The sequence below is a fragment of the Spinacia oleracea genome, chromosome 1, assembly GCF_020520425.1.
Source record: "Spinacia oleracea cultivar Varoflay chromosome 1, BTI_SOV_V1, whole genome shotgun sequence".
In the NCBI taxonomy this organism is placed as follows: Eukaryota; Viridiplantae; Streptophyta; class Magnoliopsida; order Caryophyllales; family Amaranthaceae; genus Spinacia; species Spinacia oleracea.
Genome location: NC_079487.1, coordinates 124,724,976 through 124,736,699, shown reverse-complemented (window position 1 = coordinate 124,736,699; position 11,724 = coordinate 124,724,976). Strand labels below are relative to the sequence as shown.

The window sequence follows — 11,724 nt, the reverse complement described above, 5'->3', positions numbered from 1 at the left end:
TATAATTTCTAACACCATTAAAAAACACGTTACTTATCATATAAAAATATAAATTCTTGATTTATTAATTTCTTAAGTATTCCCTATTTATATATTATTACTCTAATTATATAGAGTAATTATTTTTATATAATCTAATAATGCACTATTTTATTAGTTTTCTAATTTTATAAATCTCATGCATTAGCACGACATATATTACTACACATTATATATAGTTATTTTGGGTGGAAGAACGATAAACCAGCTAAACTTGTACATAAATAGAGACAATCTTAACTTATATAAGAAAGAGATTATGAAATATATCAATATACTTAGTTTTCCAAATTTATTACTCAAAATGGAAGGACAATTAGTTTTTTACAAATCCACAAAGAAAGTAGTAGCCATTTTTTTCATCCTAACTCTAGGTAAGTAACTTTTTTTTTTGGAAAATTTGGCAAATACAACCTACTCTATGCTTGTCAATTGCAACCTCTAACTTCTAATTTTGTTAATTACAACCTTAAACTTATACATCCAATTTAAATTACAACCCGAAGTCATTTTTCGGCAAAAAATCACCAGAAGACGATGTCATAATGTTATTAAAAAACAATTGCATAATTTCTATAAAAAAAATTAAATCGTAAAATAAGAATTAAAAAAAAAATAAGAATTTAAATATTTTGTATAGATATCATGTAATTTTTTTAGTAACATTATTACATCATATTCCGGTGATTTTCAGAAAATGACTTCGAGTTGTAATTTAAAATGGATGTATAAGTTTAAGGTTGTACGTAGTAACTGGCAAAATTAAAAATTTTGAGGTTGTAATTGACAAATAAAGAACTTATTTAGGTTGTATTTGTCAAATTTACCTTTTTTTTTAATAACGTAAGTGATTACTATATTATATTTATATCTGAGTTGATTGTTAGCCTGATATTTTTGGTTATTTGATTGTTTAAAAAAACTCTGAAATTAATTCATTTACTACGTAAGTAATAAAGTTTATTTTGTTATATTTGATAGCCATGGCTGGTAAAGCGGTCGGTAATTCTTGTACTAAGGACGGAGAAAATTGCCATCCTACTCAAGGCACAAATTGTTGTCCTGGATTTGCTTGCGACGAATCTCAACTTACTTGTTACACTTGTTAGTTTTCTAAACTTTGACATTATTTTGTAGTGGTACACAATTAACTAAATGAAGATATATAACCTCGTAGCTAAAGCTTGGTTACCTGAGCCATGTTTTGTTTTAAAATCAATATGTAAATAATTTGAAACCTTAGTCAACAACCTGTGATATCTTAGCTCAGTGGTAAAGATTGAGGATCTGTGTACCGTGTACGATAAGTCTCATATTCGAATTTTCTCCCCTATTTGTAATTTATTATTGCCCTTGTGGCTAATTTGCACCAAAAGAAAGAAACTTAGTCAACAACAATGAGTCATTAATTGCTGCGGAGTAATATTTTTTTTTTAAATAAAAGTATTTGTATTTTTTATTCACAAATTCTTATTTACAAAGGGTGTACAATATTTATTGTACACCGTAATAAAAGTTAACCCTTAAAAGTTAAGCTTATATAGGTAAAAGTTATCTATTTTTTGGTGATAATTTTTTTCATTTTAGTAAAACTTATTTCTTCAAAATCAATAATAATGTATAAAATTAATCATTTACCCTTTAAAATATTTATCTATCAACTTTTTTTTACTAATATAAAAGTTAATCAAAATTAGGTTAAAGTTATAAAAAAAATGGGTAAAAGTTATCTTGATGTACAATAAATTTATTGTACATCTTGTGCGCGCAAGACCTTTTGTTTTTTATTCATAGCATATATTGTTGTCATAAAATATTTTTAATCATTTTACTATTTCCACGATAAACTAAGTGGGTTTAGAAGGGAAAATATCCTCCAAAAAAGACTCCACTTCAGTATGACGGTATAGAGGGAAATTATTTTGGCACGCCAAAAATTTGATTTAGGCACACCCATTGTGAGACACATTTGTCTATGCTCTACTCACATAAAAATGTGCAAAAATCAACATAAAATGTGCCAAAATCAGTTTTCCGTATAGGTATATATATAGTTATACTTACTCCATAGTTATATTACAATGTACGTAGTCAAAAATACGTTTTCTTTCCCTTAATATATTGTCTTATATATTCATTAATTTTCAACTTTGTTTGTAGTACCCCCTGGGGTGTCCTCCTGGTGCGCAGCAGCCGGACACCATTGTAGTATGTTTGGTAAAGTGTGTTGTCCCGGACACCAATGTACAAGCTCTTTTAGAGGGCATTGTGATATAGTTAATGCATAGGGGTTTTTCTTAATTTGTTATGCATTATAAATTTAGATTTCCTTTGTAGATATTGTATGATTTTACTATAAAAATAATAATACCCCGTAATATATATTTATCTATGTTGGTATTTTATAACATACATTTTTGTACCATGTTCGAAGTTTAACATTTTCGTCTCTCTTTTTATTAAACGGGAATCCTTTATTTTTATATAGTTCATTACTCATTTGTGTTCGAATTTCTTAACCTTCTCAAATGACCCTATTTATTGGAAGGTTCTTCAATGGCTATAATAAAAATGTAGCCACTCCTGGGGTGCCTTCCTAGAAGGGATGCCATTGGAGTTTTTTTTTGGTTGTTTAGCCTTGTAATCAATATTTGGTTTAATATATTTCTTTCATTTACCAAAAAAAATAAAAATATTAGCCACTATAAATGTTTTTACTATGGACCCTTCAAGAGCAAGATCAAAGGGGTCTTGTTTTAAGATTTTCTTCAATTGTCATGTCAGCATTTCATTAATATTAAATGATTAAATTATTGTTAGGTTAAATTGTTTTTTACTACCTACAAAAATTGATAAATTGTTTTTTACCACCTAAAAAAATAAAAATTGTTTTTTACCATCTAAAAATGAAATAAAAATTGTCTTTTACCACCTCGATCTTAACTACAAAATGGATGAAAACGTTATGTGAAGTAATGGGAAGTAAGGGAAAATTGTAGCTTATATACATGAAAATCGTGGGATAAGATAAGGAAATAAAAAATATAGTCGTTGAAATGATATCGCATAACGTTTTCGTCCACATTTTCGGTTAAGAGGTGGTAAAAAATAATTTTTATTTTATTTTTAGGTGGTAAAAGACAATTTTTATTTTTTTAGGTGGTAAAAAATAATTTATCAATTCTTTTAGGTGGTAAAAATCAATTTACCCTTATTGTTAAGACTCTTTAAGATTCAATCAAATTTAGCTCTTCACCCATTGAATCATTTAAGACATGTAAATTTATGTACAATGCCATTTTATTATTTAATTTAACTCACATACCAAGTCTTAAGTCGAGTCTTAGTTTTTCAAGACTCAATTTAAGACTTTGATAAGACTCGATTACTTCAATGCTACAATTTCTATGTGTCTGATCTTAGAGCAAGATTAGCGCTAGTATAAGCTAAGACTTCCACGTAATTTTTCATTAATTTTTATTTATTTTCAATAATCAGATTCTTGTTCAGACTTACTTAATTTTTCCACTTTACCCCTCGTACTCATTCAAGACTCCTCAAACTTATGAAAATAATAAAATGAAAAAGAATAAATAATAATAGTTAAGATTGAATGTACTGTTTAAACGTCTTAAATAGAGTCTTGGAATTCCAAGACTCTTGCTCAGACTTTTGTCATACTCTTCCACTTAAATGGGAGGTCTTAAGTTAATACTTAATAAGACTATTGCTCAAACTATTGTTCAGACTACCGTTAATCTTGCTCTTAAAACTGATAAGTCATATGCCATGTGAGCACAACTCAAGTCTTAAGACTTGGAGTTGATCATGCTCTAATATGTTTAGGATCAATCGTGTCCATTCATCTGTTTGACTTAATATAAAAAAAGTCATTGAATGCATCTTTAAAAGGCGCAAAAGTTATTTTCCCTCAAAAAAACAGTTTTTCTCTTTTTTCTATTAATCTGTCAAAAAAAAAATGCTTGTCTGCAATCAATATGCGGTTTCTACTTCCAATTAAATCAATAAGCAAAAATTCACGATTGCTATACGCAACCTTCAATTACTTTGGCGCACCCCTGTAAAAAACCAGAAATACCCTTTTTAATTCTTTGGTTTCTGTATGAAATAGTTAACTATATTTTGTTCAATCTGTATGAAATAGTAACTCTATTTTGTTCAATCTGTACGAAATAGTTAGTTCCACTATGTTCAATCTATACGAAATAGCTAATTCTGTTTTGTTCAATCTGTACAAAATGGAAGTGTATATTTCATATAAGTTACATGAAGTGACTCGAAAAAAATAGAAAAAAACGGATATTATCTCAATTCCAAGGTCTTCCAATTCAAAAAAAATAGTCCATGTCAATCTAAATACGTATTCTAATTTTATCACGTACACGTTACACTAAAAAAATTCAAGTTTACGTGAACAAAAATAATAGGGGAAAAGGTTGAGAGAAAACAATAAAAGTGGGGTTTAGAGGTTTTTTTTTTCCAGAATGAAACAAATGAAAGAAAAATGGGTTAGGTCAAGTAAAACCATGCTGCATTTAGCACCCCAAAAAATTCTTTGGTTCTTCGATGAAATTAAATTACGGAGTATTGAACATATATTTCAGGGGAAATTATTGAACAATTATCGCCATCATTCCCATTAAAAATAAAAGAAGAAGAAGAATAAAGTATTATCGTCTTCTACTCCGCATCTTCCCCCTAATTTTCTTTGAATTTGAAGAGATAAAATGGTGAGAGCTACCATGAATTCATGAAGGACGTTATATGACAAACTGAGGCCCTGTTTAGTTCACCTTATTTCAGGACCTTATTACTTATTTCAGATTTAATCAGATCAGACCAGATCAGATCAGATCAGATCGGAAAAAATAAGTTCAGATCATAACAGATCAGAAAAAATAAGTTCAGATCAGATCAGATCAGATCAGATCAGATCAGACCGGATTATTATGATGATGATTATTATTATATATTTATACCATTGTTATTATATTTAATATTTATTACTATTATTGCTTTTATAAAAAAGAATGTTGTTGTCGGTGCAATTAAAATCTACTACCTCCGTTTCAAAAAGATCTTTACACTTACTATTTGCACGGACTACGGTGCAATATATGACCGTTAATATATCAAATTTTATATGGTAAAAAATTATAAAAATTTGACATTTATAAAATACATTTTGAGACGAATCTAACAAGATATCTCATGATAAATTTTGATACGTATAATAGTGAGAATTTATGGTCAAAGTTTTAATTTTTGGACACATTTTTCAAAGCGTAAAAAACTTTATGAAACGGAGGTAGTATTACGTACTAAAGGCATAAAAAAACATTAACAAAACATTCAAATTCATCATGTCCAAATTAAAACCATTAAGTCCAGATCAGAAACGATATGACCAGGTCATGTCCATATCAAAACTGATTTTTATAGATCAAAATCATCATATATATCTAGACCAGAACTGATAAGATCAGATAATATCCAAATAATAACTGATCTGTACAGATCATGTCCAGATCATGTTCAAATCTGCAAAGATCTTGTCTACATCAGAACCGATCCTTACATAACCAATATGTTCAGATCAAAACCGATTTGTACAGATCATGTCCAGATCATAATCGATATGTCTAGATTATAACTAGTCTAGATATCGACTCTGTACACATTATGTTCTGACACCTAATATGAAGATAAGGTTTACATGATTATTGAAGTTGACACCTAATATGAAGATAAGGTTTACATGATTAAAACACTTCTTAGGGTTTCTAGGAGTAGAAAAATACAAAGAAATTGAGCAAAGTAGGCACTCTTGAAGAATTGGGAGAAGAATATGCTTGTAATTGAGGAATCATGGTCCGTTTCATGTGGGGCTGTGGGTATCCTTGCTGATATCTATCTAGAGACTCATTCAGTTTTTGTAAAATATATATAGGTTGGTAGAATTTTATTTACTTAAAAGCAAGTAAGCAACCTATATGTAATCAAATAATGGTATATTGGTATTTGGATCAATACCTTGGATGATAAAACTTGCAACCAAAGGTATTCCACTATTCTCATACCATTTCATTCCAATTTTTTGTACCAAAAGTTGCCCAAGCTATATGTCTTGATTATGTAACTACTTGGTAATATTCATAGTAGGTATGCTCTTCAAATCAAAATTGTAATGCATAATATTCTGCTAAGTTGCCTCTTACTGCAGTTTCAAGTAGAATTTGGACTATTCTTCCATCTATTTTGTAATATTCCTAACAGATATACGATTGTAGAATTTTGATATTTTCTATGTTGTCATTAGAGTATTTTGACCACCTATAGTAGAGTATTTGGTCGTATTTTGTTGTATTGATTTTTGATACTTTTTAGTACTATAGTGGAGTACGTACCTACTTTTTTCAAGCGAAGATTGAAGATTTTAGGGACTTGAGGGTTACCTATGTGTACGAGCCTTAAGAAATGGTGAGGAACCTGAAGATGACATGGATTATGAAGATGATGATATGTAGTTGAATTATTACTATCATTTTAATTTTAGAGCTTTATATTAAGTTGGACGAAACATTAAACACTTTTTGAAACATTACATTTTTTTTACTTCGTAAATTTTATTTCAGATGAATGAAGATTGGACTATTTGAATTCGTTTTATAAGTATGATTTTTCCATTTGTGTACGTAAAAAAGAAATATCGTTGTTTTCCAGGTGGCAACTAGAAATATGTGATGAAATTTAGGGTATAGTTTGGCCAAAATAGTAGTATAAAAAACCAGTTAGGTGAAAAAGAGAGTATTCTTAGGTATATTAATTATTCATACCCCGAAACATAGAGTTAAGCTAAAGGTTGGGGTCTAACCTTTTAGTGTTTTCACCGTTTAGGACCTGCAACTTTATTTTTCACCTTTTGTGACCTCATTCTCATTTTCCGATCATTTAACTCATCTTTAACTCACCAGTGGTTAATCCAAAATCGAGGCCCTTTAAATATATTTTGTATTTATTCTACAATAACCATAACAGAAAAAAAAACAGAAAAAAAATTCAAACAGAAAAAAAAATTCAAACAGAAAAAATTTAAAAAGAAAAAAAAAATACTATGACGCATCGTTCTTAATCAAAATCCATGATTTGAAGATTTTTCATAACATCAAATCCGTGAGTTGTTGTTTTTAATCAAAGTAACTAAAGAACAAAACAAAATAATCCACCAAGCAAAATTAATTACTCCGTACTTCGTATAAATTTACAAAAAAGATTAAAAGAGTCCCAATTTTTTGTTAGATAAATGAGATGTACATACAAGTATACAACAGAGGAGGAAGTATACAGTTTGTACATTGAAATCATTAAGCATGAAAGAAGAAAACCAAAACCCTTGTGTACAGCTTCGAAGATCTCAACGGCTAACTTATTCAAATTATCATTGATCTTTCCAGAAAACAAAATACCATTGAAATTTCCGAACTCGAATGAATTGAAGTGAGAATTTCAAATATACTTTTATGATGTCCTTACTCCAAATTTAGTATATCTTGTAGCAAATTTGGTACTTTTTTCTCCTAGTTCTTCAATCTTCAATCTTCAACTCAGCATTTCATCTTCTATGTTAATGTAACCGTGGAGTACAAGTGTTGAGGAACGAGGATGATAAATTTTCCTTCTTGTTTATTTGTTACGAGCCATTGATTTATGTGACGACATTCATGAGTTCATGGTGATTGTAGATTAATTAAGGAAGAAGAAGGGGGCTTGAGGACCAGAATGAGAAAGAAGAACAGAGCAATTACTTATGTCCATTCCTTTTTAAAAAAATCGATTTAAATTTCCTTTACAAAAAATAATAATTAATTATCCTTTAGTCAATTCAGCACACTTCAAAAACCATACAGAGTACAAATTATTGTATTCATACTCTGTATCAAGTAGATTTTAACTCCCATAAAGTAAAAATAAATAAACAATAAAAATGTAAATTTTAACTCAAGTACCTAAAATTTTAACTCAAGGGACTAACCTTTTTCATATTTTGATTAAATTTGGCCGGAAAATGAATAGTAGGTCCTAAAAGGTGAAAAAAAAAAGATGCAAGTCTCAAACGGTGAAAAATGTAAAAGGTTGGACCCTAACTTTATACTTAACTCCTATCCTTGCAAAGGAAACAGTTAAATGACAAAATATAGAGAATATGATTACAAATATTAAAATTTTCAGGTATTAAAGAAATAAGTTTTTACCAAACAATCAATGCACAAAAGTACTTATCAGTTTCAATCCCTTATTGATTTCAAGTGGTACCTTATCTTTTCAGTTACCTTATAAGTTTCAGCTCAGTTTCAGGCAGTGTTACTAAAAAGAGCCTAAGCCAATTGCAGAAGAATCCCAAGTTTTTCTTTTTCATTTATAAACATTTGGTCCAATTGTAGTAAATTATCCTTTTCATACTTTAATTTGTGGTTATATTTAGAATCTCTTCCAACTCATCTTTGCGTCAGATTCTACTACCTGAGAAGAACTTATTGATTTATTGGTAAGTTTCATAGAGATACTAAATAATAGCTTTCGCATGTGATTTCACATGATCGATTACATGGCCCTCTCCATGAATTATATTCTTGTTTAAATTAGGAAAACCAAAACAAAATTACTAAATTTCAATTCGAGGTTCGGTGGAAGATCATCCCCTAATCACACGTATAGGCCGAGGAGCATGATAGACCAAACCTTACACGTACTTATCTCAAAGCTATATGATCATCATATATGCTCTCGCAAAGAAAATAATGTGATCAATGTTGATAAAACACAAAGTATCTATAAGGACAAATAAGTAAATTTAATGAAAATATAAAAAGTCTTGCACGCACTAGATGTACAATAAATTTATTATACATTTATGTAATTTTTACTCAGTTTTTATTAACGTTTAATATGTCCTGATTAACTTCTATAGTATATATTTTTGTTGATGGATAAACATTTTAAAGGGTCACATAGTTACGTTAAACATTATTAGTGATTTTGAAGGAATAATTTTTAGTAGATAACTTTTACATTAATACTGAGATAACTTTTAAACATTTTTACTTAATTTTTACCATAATATACAATATTTATTGTACACCACATTTAAATAAGAATTTATTACGACAATAATGACACTGTCCAATAATCAGGTGGCGTGGTTGTTGTGCTTTTATCTATATTTACTTAAAATGTTGCAGTTTCATAATTGCAGTTTACATAATTAGGTGGCCGGAATAAATAAAAATTATTTGTATTCGACTTATTTTGTCTGAAACTATAATCAAGGATTGGTTGTAATTGTGAAATTGTGGTTTTGATATATATGGTATTTGTGGTGTAAAACGGTTTGATAAAATTCCAAATTAACAGCGGTTTGAGATCTAAACCATACTAAACCGGACCGTGAATAGATTATAGAGGGCAAATATGTAAATTGGAACACTTGGGGATTTTTCGACTCAAAAAAAAAGGAAAAGAAAATCAATACATTTGCCCTTATATACTCTAACAAGTGTCTCTTCTCTTTTCAAGTTGTTGGTGATTTTCTTGGTTGCTTTATTCTCTGGTAAATTTCCTACTAAACACATTCTTATGCTTGTTGTTTTCCCTTTATAGTATAATTTTTTGTTGTTAAGGTTTTTCACTAGCAAAGAGTTTCACATTCGAATTCGAGCACCAATCCTTATTTGTTATTTCTACGTGGTACTTAATTTCTTAATTTCTTTTGAGACATATATATGTGCAAAATGTGATCGAATTAATTATTTTTTTGTGGATTAGTAACAACAAGTACACGTAACGTAGTACTCCATACATATGATAATAACCTTTTGTTAATTGTTTGTGTATTAAAGTTGGGTTATTAAGGAGTGGACGATCGATGGGGCAGTCATATGGATGCTTTCAAGTAGACCAATCAACCATAGCAATCAAAGAGAAATGGGGAAGATACGACGACGTTCTGGAACCTGGATGTCACTGTGTGCCTTGGTTTCTTGGTAGCAAAATCAAAGGCCTCATATCCTTACGTGTGCGCAAACTTGATGTTCGTTGTGAGACCAAAACTAAGGTTACATTACATTACGTACCAATTCAATTAAATATCTCAAATCGACTCCAGTACTTAATTAGACAACCATATAATATATTGCATACAATAATTAATTATGTTAATTTTTATGATCATATCATACGGCCACGGGCCAGGATAATGTGTTTGTGACAGTGGTTGCATCAATTCAATATCGGGCCATGAAAGAGAACGCGGTAGATGCTTTCTATAAACTCAGCAACGCCACGGCTCAGATCCAAGCCTACGTCTTTGATGGTAACTAGCTTTATCTACCTTAATTTAGCTGCAAGGATAAGGGAGGCAACAAAAGACAAGGCAGAAGCAGAGAAAATCCTACAAATCAAGAAAGCAGAAGGAGAAGCCGAGTCCAAGTACTTAGCAGGGATTGGCAGTGCCGGGGCTATAATCAAGCTATAACAATGGGTCCGGACCCTGTGCAATTTCTCAAAACTCTCTCTAATCTCTAATCGGTAGGTAGGTTTATATATATGTTAAGATCTTGACTTTTTTTTATGTTCGTCGTAATAGTTTTAAGTTTTAAAAGGAACGAAAATTCTACAATAATCATACAAAAGATAAGCTTTCCTTGAAGAGACCAAATGCAAAATGGGTAAGTTGAGGTTCTATTGCAACTTCTTTGAAATTGTAATAGACCAAGGCTCAAAGCCTCAGTTGGATCGTGTTGTAAGTCAAGCAAACTAACAAGAGTGAGTGCCACATTTAAATTTGTTCGTGGGAGACATTTCAAGTATAATGATATAGATTTGTTGCACTTGGTAATTAATGCACCAATGCTATCTCCTTGCGGCAAAAACGTCATTAGACATCAAAAGGTTGTAGCTTCAACAATACCACTTCCGTAATTTTCTTAGGATAGGATAAATCATCCATTGAGAGGCCGGTTATTATATTATTTTTCAGTAACTTAATAATACGATAATATTTAAGGGGGGAAAATATAAATTATGGTTAATAATACACTTGGGTCAAAGCTGTGAAGAAAGTTTTAGTATCTTTGCCGAATAATTATGATAATATATTGTCACTATAATTTAAGACAAAAGATTTATACAAAAAAATTATGTTGTAATATGAACAAAAGAAGAAATCCTCATATCCATGGAAAAATTTGTTGAATCTACCCAAGCAGCAAAATTAAAAAATATATGTACAAGAACAAGGTCGAGATGAAGCCTAGCATAAAGTGTTAGTTGAATTAAATTAAGGAAATTTGGTGAAACACTACTTTAAAGTTTTGTGGTTTTGTGAATTGGTACATTTTAAAAAGAAAATTATATTTTACTACCTTATAAGTTTGGTTTGTTTGACTAGCACTTCCATTTGACGGTTTTCGTTAATGCTTTCCGTCTTTAAGCTCCACTACAACGGTTATTTAATATGTCAAATAAACAAAACGGCAAATAAACATAGATATTTAAAATAATAGAAGAAATACACGACGGAAAACATTAACAAAAAACGTCAAATAAACATAGATATTTAAAATAATAGAAGAAATACACGACAGAAAACATTAACAAAAAACGTCA

General features: G+C 29.7%; 1 long non-coding RNA gene and 1 pseudogene across 1 annotated transcript; both read left to right on the top strand.

The window, feature by feature from the left end:
- The first annotated feature begins 274 nt into the window (after positions 1-274).
- LOC130466194 (uncharacterized) lies at positions 275-2,464 on the top strand. Its single transcript, XR_008926208.1, has 3 exons — positions 275-413; positions 1,021-1,143; positions 2,200-2,464. It is a non-coding gene; the product is annotated as an uncharacterized lncRNA (long non-coding RNA).
- A 7,111-nt stretch (positions 2,465-9,575) lies between these two features.
- LOC110784426 (hypersensitive-induced reaction 1 protein-like) lies at positions 9,576-10,765 on the top strand (annotated as a pseudogene).
- The last annotated feature ends 959 nt before the right edge of the window (positions 10,766-11,724 follow it).